Below are 22,551 nucleotides of genomic sequence, written 5' to 3'. Positions count from 1 at the left end.
AATCTCATGAATTATAGCTGCATCATTTCATTAATTTCCCTGCCAAACTGTACAGTGAAATGCTGAGTTTTCTTCCACACTTCTCCCAAAACTCAGACTATACAAATGATTTCCTTTTCAATAAATAGGACCAATTTTCCAGAATATAGATTGACAGAAAGAGGAGCCGTTACAACAACTCAAGACCTGAAAACTTAAAGATAGAAAACAAGAGCCAAATAAGAAAGAGTTGTGTTACATGTGAAATCTGTTTGATGACCAATGAGGAGGCAGAACCTGTAGCGTAGACCCTCTGAATCATAACTGAAGACAAAAATAGGCCTCCAATCCTATTTCTCTGTTATGGTAGATATCTTTGTTTTAAATTTAGGCTTTCGGTCTTGGACTTTTCACTTTTCCTTTTGCCGTTTGAATAAAAACCAATTTTTTAATAAAAATAGCTTTGAAGGAAGATTTCACCTTTAATGAAGGGAAACAGAGTTCCGCCAATTCTAGTTGCAATTTCTCCTTTAATATCGGGGAACACATATCCAACAAGATTCGCAACTGGTATCTCCTTGCCATTTTTAGCCCTTACACTTTCTATCTGAGGTAACATGACTTTAGATGGTCCTCACAAATCCTCAAACAACAGACCAAATCTAATTATAAATGATGATCTCAAATTATTCCTCAGGATCCATTCTGCTCTTACCAAGGGAACATTTCCACCTCCTAAGATGGACATTCCAGTATCAGTGATATCTGCTCCACTAAGAGATAAAGTATTCAGTTTCTTAAGCTTTGAAATAGCTCGCATACCATCATCTGCTACACTTTTACAGCCTGTGAGGTCAAGCACCTCTAGATCTGCACAGAGAGTAATGTGTTCCACTGATTCACTAGTTAAAAGACAGCACGAGATCAGTCTGACAGACACAAGGGAAAGAGAAGTAGCTAGAAGATCATGAAAAGCCAAATCAGACAAATGAAATGTGTTATAGAGTTCAAAAGTTTTCAAATTTTTGCAAGCATGTATGAGCGCACTAAAACCAGCATCTGTCACTCTATAGAATCCTCCGAGCTTGATGGACTCCATGTTTTTACAGCCTTCAGCCATGAGAAACATGCCCATGTCATTTACTCGTCTAAAAAATGCTGGATAATTTACTCTGCTACAGGAAAGGGAGAGGTGACATAAATAATTGCAAGAACCCAAAGACTGCACACCACTATTGGTTCTCCTAGAGGTGCATCCCTCAGATCTAAATTAATCGGGAGAATGAGATTTTGTGTGATAGAACTCAGAAGGCCATCTGTGATATGATCTACAACAAGTGTTAAGGACTGTATACTTTGGAAGGAAACTCCCATTGAGAAGGGAATCCCATTTTGTCCTGGGACAACAGCTATCCTTTGAATACCCCAACCGTGTAATAATTGTCTTGTATCTTTTTTTGTTACTTGTGTTAACTCCCAGGTTGTTCCCTTTGACTCCCAAGGGAATACGACCGGGGTAACCACTAACCAATCTTTGGATTACAGTTTCTAGCCAAACTGTAATCAGAGAGGGCTCTCTCTTTATGATTTGTCTCTGTTTTGATAGTATTTTAGGCTAGCTATAATGTTCAGGGTTTTATTTTATGTTTTGGTTGAGGGATGTCTTCTGTATCTAAGGTGTAAGTTTTCAGGCAGTATTAGTCCATTGGGCAATGGAGTATGTGGCTACAGGTTGTCTCAAATATTGAGTTGAGTTGCTGAAACTGTAGGGCCATTTAAATATTTCATGAAACAAATTTAAAATTGTGATGGTGAAGTGTGTATTAACCAGCGGAAAGCAATTGAGAATTTTCCACTAAGCTGGGAGTGTGAGAAACAGATATACTGCACAGGAAGCAGACTTAAATTTCCTAAAACAATAATCACTGTAAAAGATATAGTGTAGAGGTGCAGCAATTAAGAATTACACCTTTTTAACTGTAACTGAAGAAAACATTTATAATAGCATAGATTGAGTCCAGGGTAATCTGTGATTAAATCCTAGAACTATTCTTTTTCCTTGCCATTAACTGTAAAACACAGAATATGAATGAGCTATGAGAAGATGAAAAAACACATAACGAAGAGTTTAAAGAGGACTTATTGTGCCATGAAACACGTAGGAATCCTGTAACATTCAGCAAAACACCACAACGACTCAGATAACGCAGAGCTTTGGAAATTCCATCAAGTTTTGTATTAATAGTCTGGAAATTTACAGCATAAGAAACTCTTGAAGAGAGATCAACAACAACCCCTGCAAGATTATGCGAGGGGGGAATATATACAATCGGTCATACAAAATATCTGGAGCGTTGAGTCATTTTAGAAATGAATACGTTCACCAACTTTTCAATATAGTAGATAAGAAAGTCATTACATCATTGAATACAAAATAAGTGCTCTTTATGTATGTCAGAAGATATTTTGACCTTTGGAGGCCACTGAGTCGGTCTGAACGTTCTGCTTTAATTCTGGAAAAATGTGCCTTTATGGCTGTCGTGCTGTAGTTTTTTGGCCCTGTCACCTGTAGCTGTCAATCTTGCTTTATTGGCTGATTAGTTCTGCTGAGTTGGCCTAGCCTTTTCCTTTTCATGCATGCTGGTGTTATCAAATTTTCCTGTGCATGATCACCTATGAATTTAAATGAAAATTTGATTTACAGGCTCTGGTTTATAATATCAACTGTATCATTTTGGTCCAGTATTCCTGTGTGGGCAATTGATGTCTCAAAATTGCCTCTAATGTCACATCTGCCTCTATGTATTTGTAGAAGTTGGGAGGCACTTCAAATAGATGTTTGATCTCATCCATGATAAAAAATAAGTTTTCTACCCTGTTGTAGAGACTTTGTCCTGTTGCTGGCTCTGTTTCCTCTGAGGTGCTGGGCCTTTCATTGATCTGATTTGTGGCGAACGTGTTGACCCTCTTGGCATACTTCTCATGTGTAAGTAGCCTTCCTGCGCTGTTCAGTAAGCCAGGGAGACCTCTGTTTTGCAATGCCACAAATTTGTCCATGAATCTATTGACCTCTGTTTGCATGTCCTGGGTCCTTCTTTCTAGTGTCTGCACCAGGCTTCTTAGTGTTAGGACCCTTTTTATTGACAAAATAGTCTCAGTCCTGTTGGAGATTCCCATAGTTGCTAACTGAGCACTTGTTCTGTTGTTAAGCACATTGATCATTCTATTGGCAACCTCAGGCATATTGCCTAGAGATGCCCTAGCTCTTTGGATTTCCCTGTGTGCTTTTGCAATGAGCTCCAACTGCTCATGAATTGTCTCAATATATTGCCATTGATCAGTGATGGATTGGCCAATATTGGCCCATATCATTGTCTTGAGCTCAGCCACTACTTTATCCAGTGTGAGCTCCTTCTCCAGCTCCTTTATCCTTTCTTTGAGAGCCTTTATCTCTCTTCCTTTCTCAGCCACATTTTGTTTTGATTTATCATATTTTTCATTTACCTTGGCTAAATTCTCCCTGGCCTCATTTAGTTCTGTCATTTGGGCTTCCAGGGCCTGAATCTCATTTCTCAGCTTTTGCATGTCCAGGCTTGGGGCCTGCTCTGTTGTTGGTGTTGGTGTTGAGGTAGAAGGTGTTGCCTGTTCTGTTTGTTGAGTGAGGGGAGCAGTAGTTGGAGGAGCTTCCTCAAGGTTAATTATTTCTGGAGGAGGCTGAGATGTTTGACCTCCTTCCTTTTGCTGTAATGCTGCTTGCAATGCTGCCTATGCATCCTCTAATTCTCCCAACTTCTCTTGTGTCTGGATCAGCTGTTTGTATAAAGACACCAGCAAAGCTGCCGCATCTTGATCATGTCTCAGTTGGGCAACTTCTTCCGTTTGAGGGTGAATAGTTGCTGGGAATTTGATCCTTTTCCTCAATGCTGCCATGTCTGCATCCCTCAATTTCAATAATGCTTGTATGCCCTTGATGTCCTTGGGATCATGCCCAATCTCTATGATTATATCTTCTAAGGCTCTGATCCTGTTGTCCTTTGCTTGAGAGGATGCTATTTCCAACTCCAGTTGGGCTGTGGTGTTGTTTAGGCTATTTTCTAGCCTGTAGTTCACCAAAGTCATGTCTGCCAAGGAGGCATACACCATCTCACCCGTTTGCTTATGCAATTCGATTTTGTCCATTGGGTGGATGTCCTTGGCAAGGACCTCAAGGTTGGTCCTTATTTAATCTGCAGGGGACTGTGGTTGCAATGCAGTTGGCATGAAGTGACTCATGATCATTTTGCCTTCATTAACATCATATGCAGTCATTAGTCTTTGCTGGTTAGTGGGAGACGTTTTCAACAAATGATTATATAGTTGTATTTTTATTGGCCCATTCCTCCTCTTTATGTCAATGAACTACTGTTTGATGCTCATTTCACCTTCTCTCTGTTGGCTTGAGGAGCTGACTTCTCCTCCCACTATCCTCTCTTGTTCCTGCTGGAAGGAACTTGCTGAGGCCTCCATACTTGGTGGGCCCATGCCCAAAGATTGCCCCATAGGCATTTCCTCTTCTGAAAGGGGATTCATTCTGTGTCTTTTCTCCCCTTGAGTTGTTGTTGTTGTGAGGGGAGTCTCTTTGTCCCTCTTTCTACTTATATCCTCCTTTTGTGGGGTTTGGAGGATTGAGGCTTCAGCTATTGTTTCCTACCTAGGAGGCACAATTTGTGGTGGCTGCTGCTCAGTGAAAATTGGGGCCTCAGCTACCTTTTCTTGCTGTAGTGGCTGCTCTTTCTCTTGCTACCCCTCTTGTGGCTGTTGTACCTGTTGTTGTTGCTGTTGTACCTCCTCATGAGGTGGCTGTTCTGGTTCCATTTCCTTTTCCTTGCCTTTGGTAGAGGTTTGCTCAGCAGCTTTGGCTGCTTGCTGATTTGCTGTGGAGGAAGATGCAGCTGCTCCCACTTGAGTGCTTGGAAGATTAAACACCTCTCAACAAAGCTCTAGGTCAGCCATCTTTTGGATATTTCTAACTGCTCTTTGATTTAATTCTTCTTGTGTAGCAGCCTCCTCTAAGGTTCCTCTCCTCCACTTAGTTTGATTTGCATACTTTTCTATATGAGGAAGTCTTACGTGGTCATAACTGGCCAGCCTATATTTGACCCTTCTTAGGCTTATGAAGTGACCAGGGTCATGTGGTTTCCAAAGGAAACTGGTTTGCAAGCCAAGGGATTCTAACATGCTGTCGGCTTCTTGCCAACCTTCCTCCCTTTTGTTGTAGATGAAGTGGCCTAATTGGTTTCTCACCTTGAGCTGTGCTTTCTTGCCTTTGCCTGAAAAATGTAGCACATCAGCATTCCCAAACTGCTTGAAATATTCAAGGTCAAATAATCTCATAGGCACATATCTGGGCAATCTGTATGGGGGCAGATCACACCCATATATTCTGATGACTATGTGGTGTTGGTAATAGTACCAATCCCCGATGCTGTATGCCTTGGACAGCTGAAGAATCCTCTGCATCTCATTAGTTAGTCTTGGAGGAGGTGAGCTCATCATCAGAGACATGGCTGGGTGGATGAATAGATCTATGAAGTCATAGTAAGTATATGGAGAGTCAGATCTGCAGTGGAAGGCAGAGGACCAATACACCACTGACCTTGGATTTCCTTGTGCATCCACTCTCTTCATAGCAAAGTGGAACTTCTCATGTTGATAATATAGGATTAAGTGGTAGATGTAAGAGGTGTATCTGAACACCTTTTCTCTTGCCAAGTTCATCAACTGCTCATGTATCTTATCAGAGATGTAGGTGGCATAGTCATAGCAGATTGGAGACTTGCCAGGAGAGAACATGAGCATGATCACCAGCACAGTTTCATCAACAAATTCAATTGGTTGAGGTATACTTGGTTAATAGGAGGATACTTCACAGAGTCAGAGCCAATGTACAGCTGATTGAGTTTGGTGACCTGAGCATCTGTCAATCTAGCTCCTTGATTTATCAAATCTATTAGTGATAAAGGAACTAATTTCTTCTCAGTCTTGAAGTGCAGCATCTCTTTGATAGCTTCAGGGGTGATATAGAAAAAAATTGAGCCTGAAGGGTCAAGCACAACCCTCTGAGTAGGGTCATAGCATTAGACACATAGGTGGATTAAATCAGGAAACTGGTTGACCTGAGGGAGCTTGAAGATAGGGAGAAAAGAGTCCCATATGCCCAATACATCTGTTCCACTCTCATGTTTAGCCTTCAATTCATTTAGCAGGTGGATGTGGAACTTGGTATTCATCAGCATTTCCTCTGATATTTGATAATCCAGGTCTGCTAGAGGTTGCCATTCCAATTCTCTCTGAGGGGAATTTAAAGGATCAATGTTCAATGCTACAGGAGCTACTGGTGGATCCATGGTTACTTTTAGGATTTCTGTTGTTTATAAATTGGTGTTACTGTGCAGAGCAACACCAAATAGTTTTTCTTTAAAAAGAAAGGTGAATTACTGATGAACAGAGCATAGATGGTTAATTACAGCAATTGAAATATTGCTCAAAGTATGGATAAGACAAATGCCTGGCCTTAAACTCTTTTTCACAGCAAATTGGTGTAGTTTAGGCTACCAGTCCACGATTACGCGAACAGAATGTAAGTTTTATGAAAACTCTGGTAATATAAAGCTCAGCTGGTGAATTTCGACCTTACAGTGCAAATGGGGACTAGGCACAGGGGATTCGCTGGTGAATTATGTGTTTTTTCACTGTTTTAAGCTATTTTTGGTGATTCACAGACAAAACGAGGCGCAGGAGTGATTTACAGGGATAAATACCTGGAAACTGTTAACAATGGTCACAAATGCAGGTGGAAATGGCGCGTCAGCGGTCTCCAGGTCGAATTCAGTAGGTTGGCGTGAGTTTGGACGTGAAAAACATGCAGAGAAAACGACAGTCGTTTTTGCAAAAACTGCAAAAAACGCGAAATTTTGGCCAAAATATGGATATTTTGGAACATTGGCGCTTTTTTGGATGACGTCAGCATGACGTCATCAGGTGGGGTCAAGGTCGAATGACGTCAGCATGACGTCATCGGGTGACGTGGCGGCCTGCAAGCCATCCATGGGTACGGTGAGGTGGCGGACAGGTGGAGCAAATGGCTAATGGGGGCGCTGACACGGCGATGATGTAGCAGTGACGTGGTAGCGACGTTGGCAGGGCGGGTTGGCGGAAACCGGAAACAGTAAGCGGTATCATATCGCACCGCTTATTATACGGAGGCGGAATTGTCAGAGGAGGCTCCAATACAATTTGGGGGTGACGCGTGGCAGAGGCGTGACGTCACCCTCTGACAAATTTCGGAAGGTAATTCACGGACGTCGGGGCCGGTCCGAAATGCATGAGGGCCATCGGATAAAAAGGGCCCAATCCGACGGTCGATGGATCGTTGAGGTGGCCGGACGATACGGATGGGGGGGCGGGATTTAAATAATATATCTTTTGAGATTTGCGCCCGGCGGGAACCTTGGGAATTTGGCGGTTTACATGGTTTTTTCAATGTTTTTTTATAAAAAAGCAGATAGCGCTAAGACTTTGGGTAAATGGAAAAAGTGGGTTTTTATATGTATTTTGCAAATGAAGCGGGTTAGGGGTAAAAAGGGGTTTATCGCAAGGTTTCTTAGCAAATGAAGGGTTTAATGGGTTAAATGACTTCTGAAGGGGAAAGAGGGGTAAGGCTTAGGGCTCTTAAACTGACCAGATGTCAATTTAATCCCTGATAGTGAACATATGGCTATAATGCCAAGGGGAGGGATATTTATACAATGCTTGGGGTTTATACACCATAGTGTTATGATAGTAGGGAAAGGGTAACATAGGGGATTTAGATAGTAGAAGTTATGGGTTAATATGGATGGAAAAGCTGAATGAGGAGTGATATCACTACGTTTATTTGAAAACCACTCAGCTTAGGGAGTAGATCAAAATGAAAAGAATTTTAGACAAGAAATGTGGCTTTTAAAGGAATAAGAACCACCATAAAACCTCAAATTCTTCCATGAATCTCAACTGATGAAGGGATGTTAGTAATGAATGTGAAAGGGGAAAATGTGAAGTTAGACCTGCTCCTTTGCTTTGCTGCAACATGATGGAGAAGAAGACCTTCTCAATCCATCGATATTCCTTTGTGAATAGGTTAGCACACATTCAATTGTAAGGAATGACATTTCTGCATCCCCATCTGCCTACCCATCTACTTTCCTAGCATTTTTTTGTTTCTTCATGGAGGGTGCACTTAGACTTGCAGACCCTTATGTGCCTTTTCTTTTCTTTGGCTTTTTCCTTTTGATTTTCTATCCAAGGCTACCCTTATTGCTTCCAAGGTCCCAGATTAAGCAGTTGGGAACCTCAATTCTCTACCTAAGCTACTGGTCTGCCAAGATTAAACAGTTTGGACATACTTCTTTCTCTATTCTACAACAGAAAAATTGAAACATGGCATGATCCAGATTAGGCTTTTGGACCATCCATCAAAACTTAATCAACATGAAGCTATATACACACATTTTCTCCTTTTGGAAATATGGGATCTTTGTATCACCAAAGCAAAGCATATTTGGAACTTTCTTTGCCAATCATGAAATATGAAACCTATTGGTATAGGTAGCTAACAGTGGCTCCACATGGGGATGGATTTTCCATTTGAAAATCCAAGAATAGCAGGTCAGAATGCCTTAGCCCTTGACTACTTTTACCAAAACTTGAATTGTGTTGCTTTGAAATGCCAAATTGTACTCTTCCCATTGTGGTAAATCTTTGAACTTATTTGCCTTTTGCTGATAACTAATAAAACTTGAGAAACTGCATTTTTACATTTTAACATAAAGTAATATTTACACCTGAATATGTACAAGGGAAACTCAGGCTGCACTTATGGATAGTAGTCAAAATAGTGCTTCAACATCCTGCCATTCACAGGACCTTCATCCAAATCAGCTTCATCAAGACTTTTAAGGAAGTAAGTATTGTTTCCTTGTACTGCTTGAACAGCAAATGGTCCTTTCCAAAGGGAATCAAATTTTCCATGTTTTCCCTTATCTTCTCTTCTTGAATCCCACTTGAGGACTTTGTCTCCAACATTAAAATCTTCTGCCTTGGTCCTTCTGTCAAAGGCTTTCTTTAACTTTTCTTGTAAAACTTGAACTCTGCTGTAAACTTGGTCTCTAGTTTGCTACAAACATATTATTTGATTGATCCTTCTTTGAATATCACTTGGTTCTGCCTGGCTTTATTGAAGAAGTTTCATGACAGGGATCCCTAGTGATGAAGGAAATTTGGCTTCTAATCCATAAACTAACTCATATGGGCTGATCCCAATTGATCTTTTGGTTGTTAGTCTATCTGCCCATAAGGCATTCACAAGCTTCTTATGCCAATTCTTCTTATTTTCTTCCAATACCTTCTTTATGATGTTTACAAGGCTTTTATTTGATGATTCAGCAAGGCCATTTCCTTGGGGATAATATGAAGTAGAATGGCCCAAGGTAATGTGAAATTTGTGGTAGAAATTCACCATTTTCTTAGATCTGAAGGCAGCAGCATTGTCTGTTATTATTTTGTCAGGACAGCCAAATCTAGAAAGAATATTGGTCTCAAGGAACTGAATGATTGTGGAATCATTGGCTTGTCTACATGGAATAGCTTCAATCCATTTAGTAAAGTAGTTTGTAGCTATTAGAAACCATCTATGCTAGCCTGAAGATGAGGGATGAATTTCCCCAATGAAATCCAAGCCCCATTGTTGAAAAGGTGTCTCTGTTGCAATAGGCCTCAAAGGAAGTGGCAGTAACTTTCTCTTTCCCTCAAACAATTGACATTTATGACAAGAGGTGGTGAATTTCTTGACATCAAAGAAAACAGTGGGCCAATAATAACCAACCCTCAAAATATTATCCACAGTGGACTTCCAATACAAGTGTCCACCACAGTCACCTGCATGAAATTCTTTGGTAACATTGTTAGTCTCATTCTCAATCAAGCAGTTTAACAGTATACCCTCATGGTTTTTCCAAAGAAAATTGCCATCCATGACACAAAATATTGAAGCTTTCATTTTTAGGAACCTACACTTAGTTCTGGACAATCCTGGTGGAGCACACAGGTTTTGTAATACATAACATATATCAGAGTACCAAGGGGATTGTTCAAAGGCTACATTGATCTTTGGAGTCGCCAGCTCCGATTCATTGTCCAGCTGGTTTATGTCTAAGGCTTGGAAGTTTGCTTCTGTCATTAGTTTGGCCAAACCTTGCCCTTTTATTAATTTTGTAGGTTTTATTTCAATATCAAATTCGAGGATGTTGGCAATCCATTTTCCTCTTCTACCTTCTAAGTTTTCTTGAGTGAGAATATCTTTAACAATGGGACTTGGCACATAAGCTATAACATGGGAATAAAGGATGTAAATCCTAAAGTCTTTAATGGCCTTGACTAGAGCATATTCTTGCTTCTCCATGATCTGATATTTCAGAGGTGCATCTCTAAGAGCTCTACTAAAGAAAGAAATGGGCTTCTCATTTCCTTGGTCATCTTTCTGTAATAAAACAGCAGCAATAGTATGCTGGGAGGCAAAAGAGAAAATGATAAATTCTCTGTCAAATTGAGGATTTGTTAGGACTGGGGTTTGGGTAAGGGCTAATTTTATACCTTCAAAGGCTTGATTTGCTTCAACTGTCCATTTCACTTTGGAGTCCTTCTTTAGCATGTTATTTAGTAATCTGATCAATTCTGCTAAGTTTGGGATAAACCTTCTCAAGAAGTTGATCTTACCCAAGAAGGCTTGCAATTCTTTGATGTTTCTTGGGTGGGGCATTTGTAAGATAGCTTGTATCCTGTCTGGGTCGATTCTTATGCCATCCTTTGAAATAATATGCCCTAACAGCTTACCTTCTTCCAAACCAAATAGAGACTTCTTGGGATTTAAGGAAATCCCATATTTCCTACATGTTAGGAAGATCTGTCTCAAATGCTTCAAATGTTCTTGGTCTGATTTTGAGAAAGGTGTGAGGTCATCTAAATAAATGACAAGAAAGTCATGAATCTCCTTGGCAAAAGAAATATACATTGCTCTTTGAAATGTTGCCCCTGCATTTTTCAATCCAAAAGGCATTTTTACATATTTGAAAGTTCCCCATGGGGTTGTGAATGTAGTTTTGTCTTGATCATCAGGGTGCACTAGGATCTGATTAAAGCCTGAGAATCCATTAAGTAATGAAATCCTTGAGGCTCCTACCACTCTTTGGAGAATGTGATCCATCTTAGGTAGGGGATAATTGTCTTTGAGGGATACTTGGTTTAGGTTTCTAAGATCAACACAAAGTCTTATTTCACCAGTTTTCTTTCTTGTGGGCACTAAATTTGAAATCCAATCAGAAAACCTAATTGGTGCTATGATACCAGCTTTAAACATTTTTTGTACCTCTTTCTCAATTGCAGGGAGAAGCATGGGGTTTATTCTTCTCAATTTTTGTTTAAATGGCTTTTGATTTGGCTTGAGAGGGATTGTATGTTGGATAACGGAGGTGTCATAGGATTTTAAGTCCTCATAACTCCATGCAAAGACATATTGGAACTCTTTGAAGAGGTCAATGTATTTAGGCTTCTGATCAGGTGGTAGGGATGCAGACAATTTTATTACCTTGGGTTTTTCAACAGTTCCAGTGTTGCATTCTTCAATGGCAAAGTTAAGGGGCTGCATTTTTGGTTTTCTAGGGACATCATTTGAATCAAAAATATCCTCTAGTGGAGTTAGGCCTGTTGGAAGAAAATTGTCTTTCAATTGTATTACTTCAGCCTCAGCATCAGCCACTTCTTCACAACTGATTTGTTGAATTTCTTGTATATTGTCTTTGTTGAAAATTGTTGGATGTAGGATTTGGTTAGCTGTTTTAGGTGATATTGGCTTGTTATTATGTTTACTCTGTATTTGTGATTGACTTGCTCTTTCAAGTATTTGTGATTGACTTGCTCCCTCAGTGTCAATATTTAGTCCTGCAAATTCCTCTTGTAAGGTCAAGAAATTGTTTATTTGGTTATCATCCTCGAATACTTGCCAGTCCTTGACATTGTTTGGGACAGAAGGTCTGTGTTTTACCTCAGCTGTAAAGCAATGGTGAGGCTCAAAAGGTAGCTTGCAGGTACTTGCAAATGTGGCCAAACTGTGGGCATGAAGATTGTGGTCTCTAGGGATTTTGGTGATTGGAATTCAATGAAAGAGTTCAATATTTCAGCAGCAGCAAATCTATAAGATCTCAATCTTCTGTCATTAGTGACAAAATTTCCCTTTACTTATTGGATAACTAGGTCTGAGTCTCCTAGAATTGAAACCTTTGTGGCTTGTAAGAATTTTACTAGTTTAAGGCCTAGTAAAAGAGCTTCATATTCTGCCATGTTATTAGTGCATCTGAGATTTAGTCTATAGGCTCGATCTTCTGCATGATTGTTCTGCTTGTTATGTATCCAAACCCCAGCTCCTGCCCCTAATTTGTTAACTGACCCATCAAATTCTAGAAACCATAGGTTCTCTTTTTCTAGGGGAGATTTAATAACTTCTCTGTGATCTGGGATAGTGAGTTGAAGTTCTGGTTTTTCACTTATTTTGTCTTTTAGGACAGTCTCATTACTTGTTTGGATCAGCTTTATTTCTAGAGCAGCAGCTTGTTCATTAATGTCCTGATCTTGTTTATGTGTCTTGGTTTCTTCATCATTTGTAAGACCTGAATTATCATTGAAGAGAATATATGAATCTATATCGGAATGGACAGCATATATGGGAAAGTTTTGAGGTTTTTCTTCACTGCTGACCATGTATTTCATAAGTGACTCTCTATATAACCTCTTGGGTTGACCAAAGACTGAGATGGTTGCATATGACATGTCTAGTTGTAGGGAACCTTGGAGTTTAGCCCCCCATGACCTTGATAACAACATCCCATATTTGGGTGGGATATCAGCAACTACAACGTCCATTAGAATTGTTTTATTTGGGTAATGAACTAGGGACACGCATAGATCTTTTAGACCTAAACACTTAACTTGGCTGGAGTCAAATGAGAATAAGTCCTTGTATGGTCTTGTAATATCTAGATTCAATCTTTCCATGACTGATTTAGGCATCAAGTTGTGAGAGGCACCTGAGTCAAACATTGCATTGTGTAGTATGTTATCATGAACATGCAGGCTGACATAGAAAGGTAAGATACCTGTGACTGCTGTTTTTCCATCAACTTCTAGACCGAACAGTAATTCTGGGGTGTCATCCAACACATTGAAATTATCTTTATTACGAGTAATTTGAAGGGACTTCTTGATTTGTTGTCTATAAATGTCATGCTTGGCTAGTTCTGAAAGAGAAATAGCTACTTTTAGTTTGCCAATTTCGGCTTCTAAGTAAAAGGGCTTTTCAGATTGGATTTTGGGGTTGTGTATGACAGTCTTATCCTTGTTCACTAAGTCTTCTTCTTGATTCTTATCTTGATCTTGAAGCTTGTCCTTCTTACTCATCTCTTGAGGAGTGTTACTTGGATTAGGCAGCAAGGGTGATGTATCTACTGGTTGCTGTTTTGAGGGAGATGTTTCAGTTATTTCTTCAACTGTTACCTCATCTGTACTTGGACCAGTTTTATCCCTTGGTTCTGTGACAATAGCTTCCTTAGGCTACTGGTTATCCTTTGTTTTTTCAGGCTGTGTTACATTTATAGTTCTGCTTCTTAGCTTGTATTGCTTATGAACTTCATAAACAACTGTGTCATATCCTTGTTTAAAGTCAAATGACTCACCTGACCTGGTTTGGAATTGTTGAATGTCATCATCTTTATGATCCTCTTGACTCAAGAAAACTTGTTGTTCATCATTCAGACCCATTAGATTAATGTGGGTGTCATCTGTTTGATCATTTGAAGTGGATGCCTCAGTATAGTTTTCCTGGAAAGGAGGCCTTATTTCTGGATCAGAACCGGTTTTGCTAGTGTTTGGGTTTTGATTTCTCCTAAAATTTGGATTCCTGATAGGGTTACTTTGTGGTGCTTCCCATGATGACTTTCTCTCAATTGATTCTACTCTATCACCCAATCTCTTCATACCAGTGAGTATTGCATCCAATTTTTGATCAAAGGCTGAGTGTTCTTCTTTAAAAGTGGTTCTCTTTTCCAATCTTGCCCTGTTTCTTTTGGCAATCAGGTTAGCCTCTACTATGACAACAACCTGTTGGGCTTCTTCAAGGGTTTCAGTCACCCTTTCTTTTAATTGACATGCCATATCAGGGTCAAAACCATCAGGAAATTTGTACAAGGCTAAATCAGGGGGAGGTCTTAAATTTTGTGGTATTGCGTTATATACATTATTGAATCTTGCAAAATACTCCAAAACGGTCTCTTGAGGACCTCGTTTGATTGTGTCATATTCACCAAGTATGTGCAAGGGATCTTTCTTCTTCTCCCATCTGTTAGTAAAGGCTTGATAAAGCTCATCAGGGGTTGTAATGGTATTTGCGGCCAGTGATCTAAACCAAGTTCTCACATCCCCTGTGAGGCTCTGAACAAAGATTCTCATTCTCACACTGTCATCATCTATTTCATAGTTCTCAAAGTGGTCTTGCATCCTTCTGGCATGCTGAATTGCTGTGAAAGGGCCAGTGGAGTCAAAATATGAGATCTTGGATTGATAGTCCTGAGGTAGAGCTGGAGCATTGGCAGGTAACTGCAGGGGTGCATATCTATTAGCCATATTTGCAGGATTTATAAGGTTGACAGGGATAACTGGGATAGCAAGAATGACTGGTACAATAGGGGTAGTGGGAAAGGTGGAAACTAGAGTGCTGGTCAAGGGAATATGTGCAGTGGATGGAGGTGTGAAAGGAGGGCTTTGAGATGTGGATGGTGAACTGGGGGAATCAAGGGTAGAATGAAATAGAACCTTGATTGGAGTTGGAACAGGGTTTGGATGAGCTGTCTCAGGACTTGAATCAGCAAGAGTTTCCTATCCCTGCTGCTTCCTAATGATCTTAGGGATTGTGTTAGGATTTTCAAAAACAGCTGGTGGATTTGGGTCAAGATTTGACCTTGTATATCGTGGATTCTTCTTGGGAGCCAGCTTCTGAATTTATTTTTGGTATTTTTAGGATATTTTAGGATTGTTTTAAGGGACTACTCAAGCTTTTAGAACCACTGTCTATGGACAGACAACAGTTGAAAAATAATATGCTTTATCCCCAGTGGAGTCGCCAATTATGTTAACTCCCAGGTTGTTCCCTTTGACCCCCAAGGGAATACGGCCGGGGTAACCACTAACCAATCTTTGGATTACAGTTTCTAGCCAAACTGTAATCAAAGAGGGCTCTCTCTTTATGATTTGTCTCTGTTTTGATAGTATTTTAGGCTAGCTATAATGTTCAGGGTTTTGTTTTATGTTTTGGTTGAGGGATGTCTTATGTATCTAAGGTGTAAGTTTTCAGGCAGTATTAGTCCATTGGGAAATGGAGTCTGTGGCTATAGGTTGTCTAAAATATTGATTTGAGTTGCTGAAACTGCAGGGCCATTTAAATATTTCATGAAACAAATTTGAAATTGTGATGGTGAAGTGTGTATTAACCAGTGGAAAGCAATTGAGAATTTTCCACTAAGCTGGGAGTGTGAGAAAGAGATATATTGCACAGGAAGCAGACTTGAATTTCCTGAAACAATAATCACTGTAAAAGATATAGTGTATAGGTGCAGCAATTAAGAATTACACCTTTATAACTGTAACTGAAGAAAACATTTATAATAGCATAGATTGAGTCCAGGGTAATCTGTGATTAAATCCTAGAACTATTCTTTTTCCTTGCCATTAACTGTAAAACACAGAATATGAATGAGCTATGAGAAGATGAAAAAACACACAACGAAGAGTTTAAAGAGGACTTATTGTGCCATGAAACACACAGGAATCCTGTAACATTCAGCAAAACACCACAACGACTCAGATAACGCAAAGCTTTGGAAACCCCATCAGCTTTTGTATTAATAGTCTGGAAATTTACAGCATAAGAAACTCTTGAAGAGAGATCAACAACAACCCCTACAAGATTATGCGAGGGGGGAATATATACAATCGGTCATACAAAATATCTAGAGCGTTGAGTCATTTTAGAAATGAATACGTTCACCAACTTTTCAAGATAGTAGATAAGAAATTTATTACATCATTGAGTACAGAATAAGTGCTCTTTATGTATGTCAGAAGATATTTTGACCTTTGGAGGCCACTGAGTTGGTCTGAACGTTCTGCTTTAATTCTAGAAAAATGTGCCTTTATGGCTGTCATGCTGTAGTTTTTTGGCCCTGTCACCTGTAGCTGTCAATCTTGCTTTATTGGTCGATTAGTTTTGCTGAGTTGGCCCAGCCTTTTCCTTTTCATGCATGCTGGTGTTATCAAATTTTCCTGTGCATGATCACCTATGAATTGAGATGAAAATTTGATTTACAGGCTCTGGTTTATAATATCAACTGTATCATTTTGGTCCAGTATTCCTGTGTGGGCAATTGATGTCTCACAATTGCCTCTAATGTCTCATCTGCCTCTATGTATTTGTAGAAGTTGGGAGGAACTTCAAACAAATGTTTGATGTCATCCATGATAAAAAATAAGTTTTCTACCCTGTTGTAGAGACTTTGTCCTGTTGCTGTCCCTATTTCCTCTGAGGTGCTGGGCCTTTCAGTGATCTTATTTGTGGCGAACGTGTTGACCCTCTTGGCATACTACTCATGTGTAAGTAGCCTTCCTGCGCTGTTTAGTAAGCCAGGGAGACCTTTGTTTTGCAATGCCACAAATTTGCCCATGAACCTACTGACCTCTGTCTGCATGTCCTGGGTCCTTCTTTCTAGTGTCTGCACCAGGCTTCTTAGTGTTAGGACCCTTTTTATTGACAAAATAGTCTCAGTCCTATTGGAGATTCCCATAGTTGCTAACTGAGCACTTGTTCTGTTGTTAAGCACATTGATCATTCTATTGGCAACCTCAGGCATATTTCCTAGAGATGCCCTAGCTCTTTGGATTTCCCTGTGTGCTTTTGCAATGAGCTCCAACTGCTCATGAATTGTCTCAATATATTGCCATTGATCAATGATGGATTGGCCAATATTGGCCCATAGCACTGTCTTGAGCTCAGCCACTACATTATCCAGTGTGAGCTCCTTCTCCAGCTCCTTTATCCTTTCTTTGAGAGCCTTTATCTCTCTTCCTTTCTCAGCCACATTTTGTTTTGATTTATCATATTTTTCATTTACCTTGGCTAAATTCTCCCTGGCCTCATTTAGTTCTGTCATTTGGGCTTCCAGGGCCTGAATCTCATTTCTCAGCTTTTTCATGTCCAGGCTTGGGGCCTGCTCTGTTGTTGGTGTTGGTGCTGAGGTAGAAGGTGCTGCCTGTTCTGTTTGTTGAGTGAGGGGAGCAGTAGTTGGAGGATCTTCCTCAAGGTTAATTATTTCTGGAGGAGGTTGATATGTTTGACCTCCTTCCTTTTGCTGTAATGCTGCTTGCAATGCTGCCTGTGCATCCTCTGATTCTCCCAACTTCTCTTGTGTCTGGATCAGCTGTTTGAATAAAGACACCAGCAAAGCTGCCGCATCTTGATCATGTCTCAGCTGGGCAACTTCTTCCGTTTGAGGGTGAATAGTTGCTGGGACTTTGATCCTTTTCCTCAATGCTGCCATGTCTGCATCCCTCAATTTCAATAATGCTTGTATGCCCTTGATGTCCTTGGGATCATACCCAATCTCTATGATTATATCTTCTAAGGCCCTGATCCTGGTGTCCTTTGCTTGAGAGGATGCTCTTTCCAACTCCAGTTGGGCAGTGGTGTTGTTTAGGCTATTTTCTAGCCTGTAGTTCACCAAAGTCTTGTCTGCCAAGGAGGCATACACCATCTCACCCGTTTGCTTATGCAATTCGATTTTTTCCATTGGGTGGATGTCCTTGGCAAGGACCTCAAGGTTGGTCCTTATGTAATCTGCAGGGGACTGTGGTTGCAATGCAGTTGGCATGAAGTGACTCATGATCATTTTGCCTTCATTAACATCATATGCAGACATTAGTCTTTGCTGGTTAGTGGGAGCCATTTTCAACAAATGATTATATAGCTGTATTTTTATTGGCTCATTCCTCCTCTTTATGTCAATGAACTGTTGTTTGATGCTCAGTTCACATTCTCTCTGCTGGCTTGAGGAGCTGACTTCTCCTCCCACTATCCTCTCTTGTTCATGCTGGAAGGAACTTGCTAAGGCCTCCATACTTGGTGGGCCCATGCCCAAAGATTGCCCCATAGGCATTTCCTCTTCTGAAAGGGGATTCATTCTGTGTCTTTTCTCCCCTTGAGTTGTTGTTGTTGTGAGGGGAGTCTCTTTGTCCCTCTTTCTACTTATATCCTCCTTTTGAGGGGTTTGGAGGATTGAGGCTTCAGCTATTATTTCCTGCCTAGGAGGCACAATTTGTGGTGGCTGCTGCTCAGTGAAAATTGGGGCCTCAACTGCCTTTTCTTGCTGTAGTGGCTGCTCTTTCTCTTGCTGCCCCTCTTGTGGCTGTTGTACATGTTGTTGTTGATGTTGTACCTCCTCATGAGGTGGCTGTTCTGGTTCCATTTCCTTTTCCTTGCCTTTGGTAGAGGTTTTCTCAGTAGCTTTGGATGCTTGCTGATTTGCTGTGGAGGAAGATGCAGCTACTCCCACTTGAGTGCTTGGAAGAGTAAACACCTGTAAACAAAGCTCTAGGTCAGCCATCTTTTGGATATTTCTAACTGCTCTTTGATTTAATTCTTCTTGTGTAGCAGCCTCCTCTAAGGTTCCTCTCCTCCACTTAGTTTGATTTGCATACTTTTCTATATGAGGAAGTCTTACGTGGTCATAACTGGCCAGCCTATATTTGACCCTTCTTAGGCTTATGAAGTGACCGGGGTCATATGGTTTCCAAAGGAAACTGGTTTGCAAGCCAAGGGATTCTAACATGCTGTCGGCTTCTTGCCAACCTTCCTCCCTTTTGTTGTAGATGAAGTGGCCTAATTGGTTTCTCACCTTGAGTTGTGCTTTCTTGCCTTTGGCTGAAAAATGTAGCACATCAGCATTCCCAAACTGCCTGAAATATTCAAGGGAAAATAATCTCATAGGCACATATCTGGGAAATCTGTATGGGGGCAGCTCACACCCATATATTCTGATGACTGTGTGGTGTTGGTAATAGTACCAATCCCCGATGCTGTATGCCTTGGACAGCTGAAGAATCCTCTGCATCTCATCAGTTAGTCTTGGAGGAGGTGAGCTCATCATCAGAGACATGGCTGGGTGGATGAAGAGATCTATGAACTCACAGTAATTATATGGAGAGTCAGATCTGAAGTGGAAGGCAGAGGACCAATACACCACTGACCTTGGATTTCCTTGTGCATCCACTCTCTTCATAGAAAAGTGGAACTTCTCATGTTGATAATATAGGATTAAGTGGTAGATGTAAGAGGTGTATCTGAACACCTTTTCTCTTGCCAAGTTCATCAACTGCTCATGTATCTTATCAGAGATGTAGGTGGCATAGTCATAGCAGATTGGAGACTTGCCAGGAGAGAACATGAGCATGATCACCAGCACAGTTTCATCAACAAATTCAATTGGTTGAGGTATACTTGGTTAATAGGAGGATACTTCACAGAGTCAGAGCCAATGTACAGCTGATTGAGTTTGGTGACCTGAGCATCTGTCAATCTAGCTCCTTGATTTATCAAATCTATTAGTGATAAAGGAACTAATTTCTTCTCAGTCTTGAAGTGCAGCATCTCTTTGATAGATTCAGGGGTGATATAGAAAACAACTGAGCCTGAAGGGTCAAGCACAGTCCTCTGAGTAGGGTCATAGCATTCGGCACATAGGTGGATTAAATCAGGAAATTGGTTGACCTGAGGGAGCTTGAAGATAGGGAGAAAAGAGTCCCATATGCCCAATACATCTGTTCCACTCTCATGTTTAGCCTTCAATTCATTTAGCAGGTGGATGTGGAACTTGGTATTCATCAGCATTTCCTCTGATATTTGATAATCCAGGTCTGCTAGAGGTTGCCATTCCAATTCTCTCTGAGGGGCATTTAAAGGAGCAATGTTCAATGCTACAGGAGCTACTGGTGGATCCATGGTTACTTTTAGGATTTCTGTTGTTTATAAACTGGTGTTACTGTGCAGAGCAACACCAAAGAGTTTTTCTTTAAAAAGAAAGTTGAATTACTGATGAACAGAGAATAGATGGTTAATTACAGCAATTGAAATACTGCTCAAAGTATGGATAAGACAAATTCCTGGCTTTAAACTCTTTTTCACAACAAATTGGTGCAGTTTAGGCTACCAGTCCACGATTGCACGAACAGAATGTAAGTTTTATGAAAACTCTGGTAATATAAAGCTCAGCTGGTGAATTTCGACCTTACAGTGCAAATGGGGACTAGGCACAGGGGATTCACCGGTGAATTATGTGTTTTTTCACTGTTTTAAGCTATTTTTGGCGATTCACAGACAAAACGAGGCGCAGGAGGGATTTACAGGGATAAATACCTGGCAACTGTTAACAATGGTCACGAATGCAGGTGGAAATGGCGCGCCAGCGGTCTCCAGGTCAAATTCAGCAGGTTGGCGTGAGTTTGGACGTGAAAAACATGCAGAGAAAACGACAGCCGTTTTTGCAAAAAGTGCAAAAAACGCGAAATTTTGGCCAAAATATAGATTTTTTGGAATATTGGCGCTTTTTTTGGATGACTCAGCATGACGTCATCAGGTGGGGTCAAGGTCGGATGACGTCAGCATGATATCATTGGGTGATGTGACGGCCTGCAAGCGGTCCATGGGTACGATGAGGTGGCGGATAGGTGGAGCAAATGGCTAACGGGGGCGCTGACACGGCGATGACGTAGCAGTGACGTGGTAGTAACGTTGGCAGGGTGGGTTGGCGGAAGCTGGAAACAGTAAGCGGTATCATATCGCACCGCTTATTATACGGAGGCGGAATTGTCAAAGGAGGCTCCGATACAATTTGGGGGTGATGCGTGGCAGAGGCGTGACGTCACCCTCTGACAAATTTCGGAAGGTAATTCACGGACGTCGGGGCCGGTCCGAAATGCATGAGGGTCATCGGATTAAAAGGGCCCGATCTGACGGTCGACGGATCGTTGAGGTGGCCAGACGATACGGATGGGGGGGCGGGATTAAAATAATATATCTTTTGAGATTTTCACCCGGCGGGAACCTTGGGAATTTGGCGGTTTACATGGTTTTTTCAATGTTTATTTTTATAAAAAAGCGGATAGCGCTAAGACTTTGGGTAAATGGAAAAAGTGGGTTTTTATATGTATTTTGCAAATGAAGCGGGTTAGGGGTAAAAAGGGGTTTATCGCAAGGTTTCTTAGCAAATGAAGGGTTTAATGGGTTAAATGACTTCTGAAGGGGAAAGAGGGGTAAGGCTTAGGGCTCTTAAATTGACCAGATGTCAATTTAATCCCTGATAGTGAACATATGGCTATAATGCCAAGGGGAGGGATATTTATACAATGCTTGGGGTTTATACACCATAATGTTATGATAGTAGGGAAAGGGTAACATAGGGGATTTAGATAGTAGAAGTTAGGGGTTAATATGGATGGAAAAGGTAAATGATGAGTGATATCACTACGTTTATTTGAAAACCACTCAGCTTAGGGAGTAGATCAAAATGAAAAGAATTTTAGACAAGAAATGTGGCTTTTAAAGGAATAAGAACCACCATAAAACCTCAAATTCTTCCATGAATCTCAACTAATGAAGGGATGTTAGTAATGAATATGAAAGGGGAAAATGTGAAGTTAGACCTGCTCCTTTGCTTTGCTGCAACATGATGGAGAAGAAGACCTTCTCAATCCATTGATATTCCTTTGTGAATAGGTTAGCACACATTCAATTGTAAGGAATGACATTTCTGCAACCCCATCTGCCTACCCATCTACTTGCCTAGAATTTTTTTGTTTCTTCATGGAGGGTGCACTTAGACTTGCAGACCCTTATGTGCCTTTTCTTTTCTTTGGCTTTTTCCTTTTGATTTTCTATCCAAGGCTACCCTTATTTCTTCCAAGGTCCCAGATTAAGCAGTTGGGAACCTCAATTCTCTACCTAAGCTACTGGTCTGCCAAGATTAAACAGTTTGGACAGACTTCTTTCTCTATTCTACAACAGAAAAATTGAAACATGGCATGATCCAGATTAGGCTTTTGGACCATCCATCAAAACTTAATCAACATGAAGCTATATACACACATTGTATCCTTTTGGAAATATGGGATCTTTGTATCACCAAAGCAGAGCATATTTGGAACTTTCTTTGCCAATCATGAAATATGAAACCTATTGGTATAGGTAGCTAACAACTTGTTGCAGATGCAAGTATTTCACTATCATGGGCATGAAAGATATTGTCGCTTCAAAAATGCAAGAATCAAATTGTGCCCCTTGATGCACAAGGATTCCAGAGAGTGGCAACCATCGAAAAGTTTTTTGAGACTTGATTTGTAGTTTTGAAG

This window comes from Pinus tabuliformis, chromosome 1_2 (genome assembly GCF_031772625.1).
Source record: "Pinus tabuliformis cultivar Carrire ecotype Pingquan chromosome 1_2, CPIR1, whole genome shotgun sequence".
Classification (NCBI taxonomy): domain Eukaryota; kingdom Viridiplantae; phylum Streptophyta; class Pinopsida; order Pinales; family Pinaceae; genus Pinus; species Pinus tabuliformis.
This window is presented reverse-complemented; position numbering follows the sequence as displayed.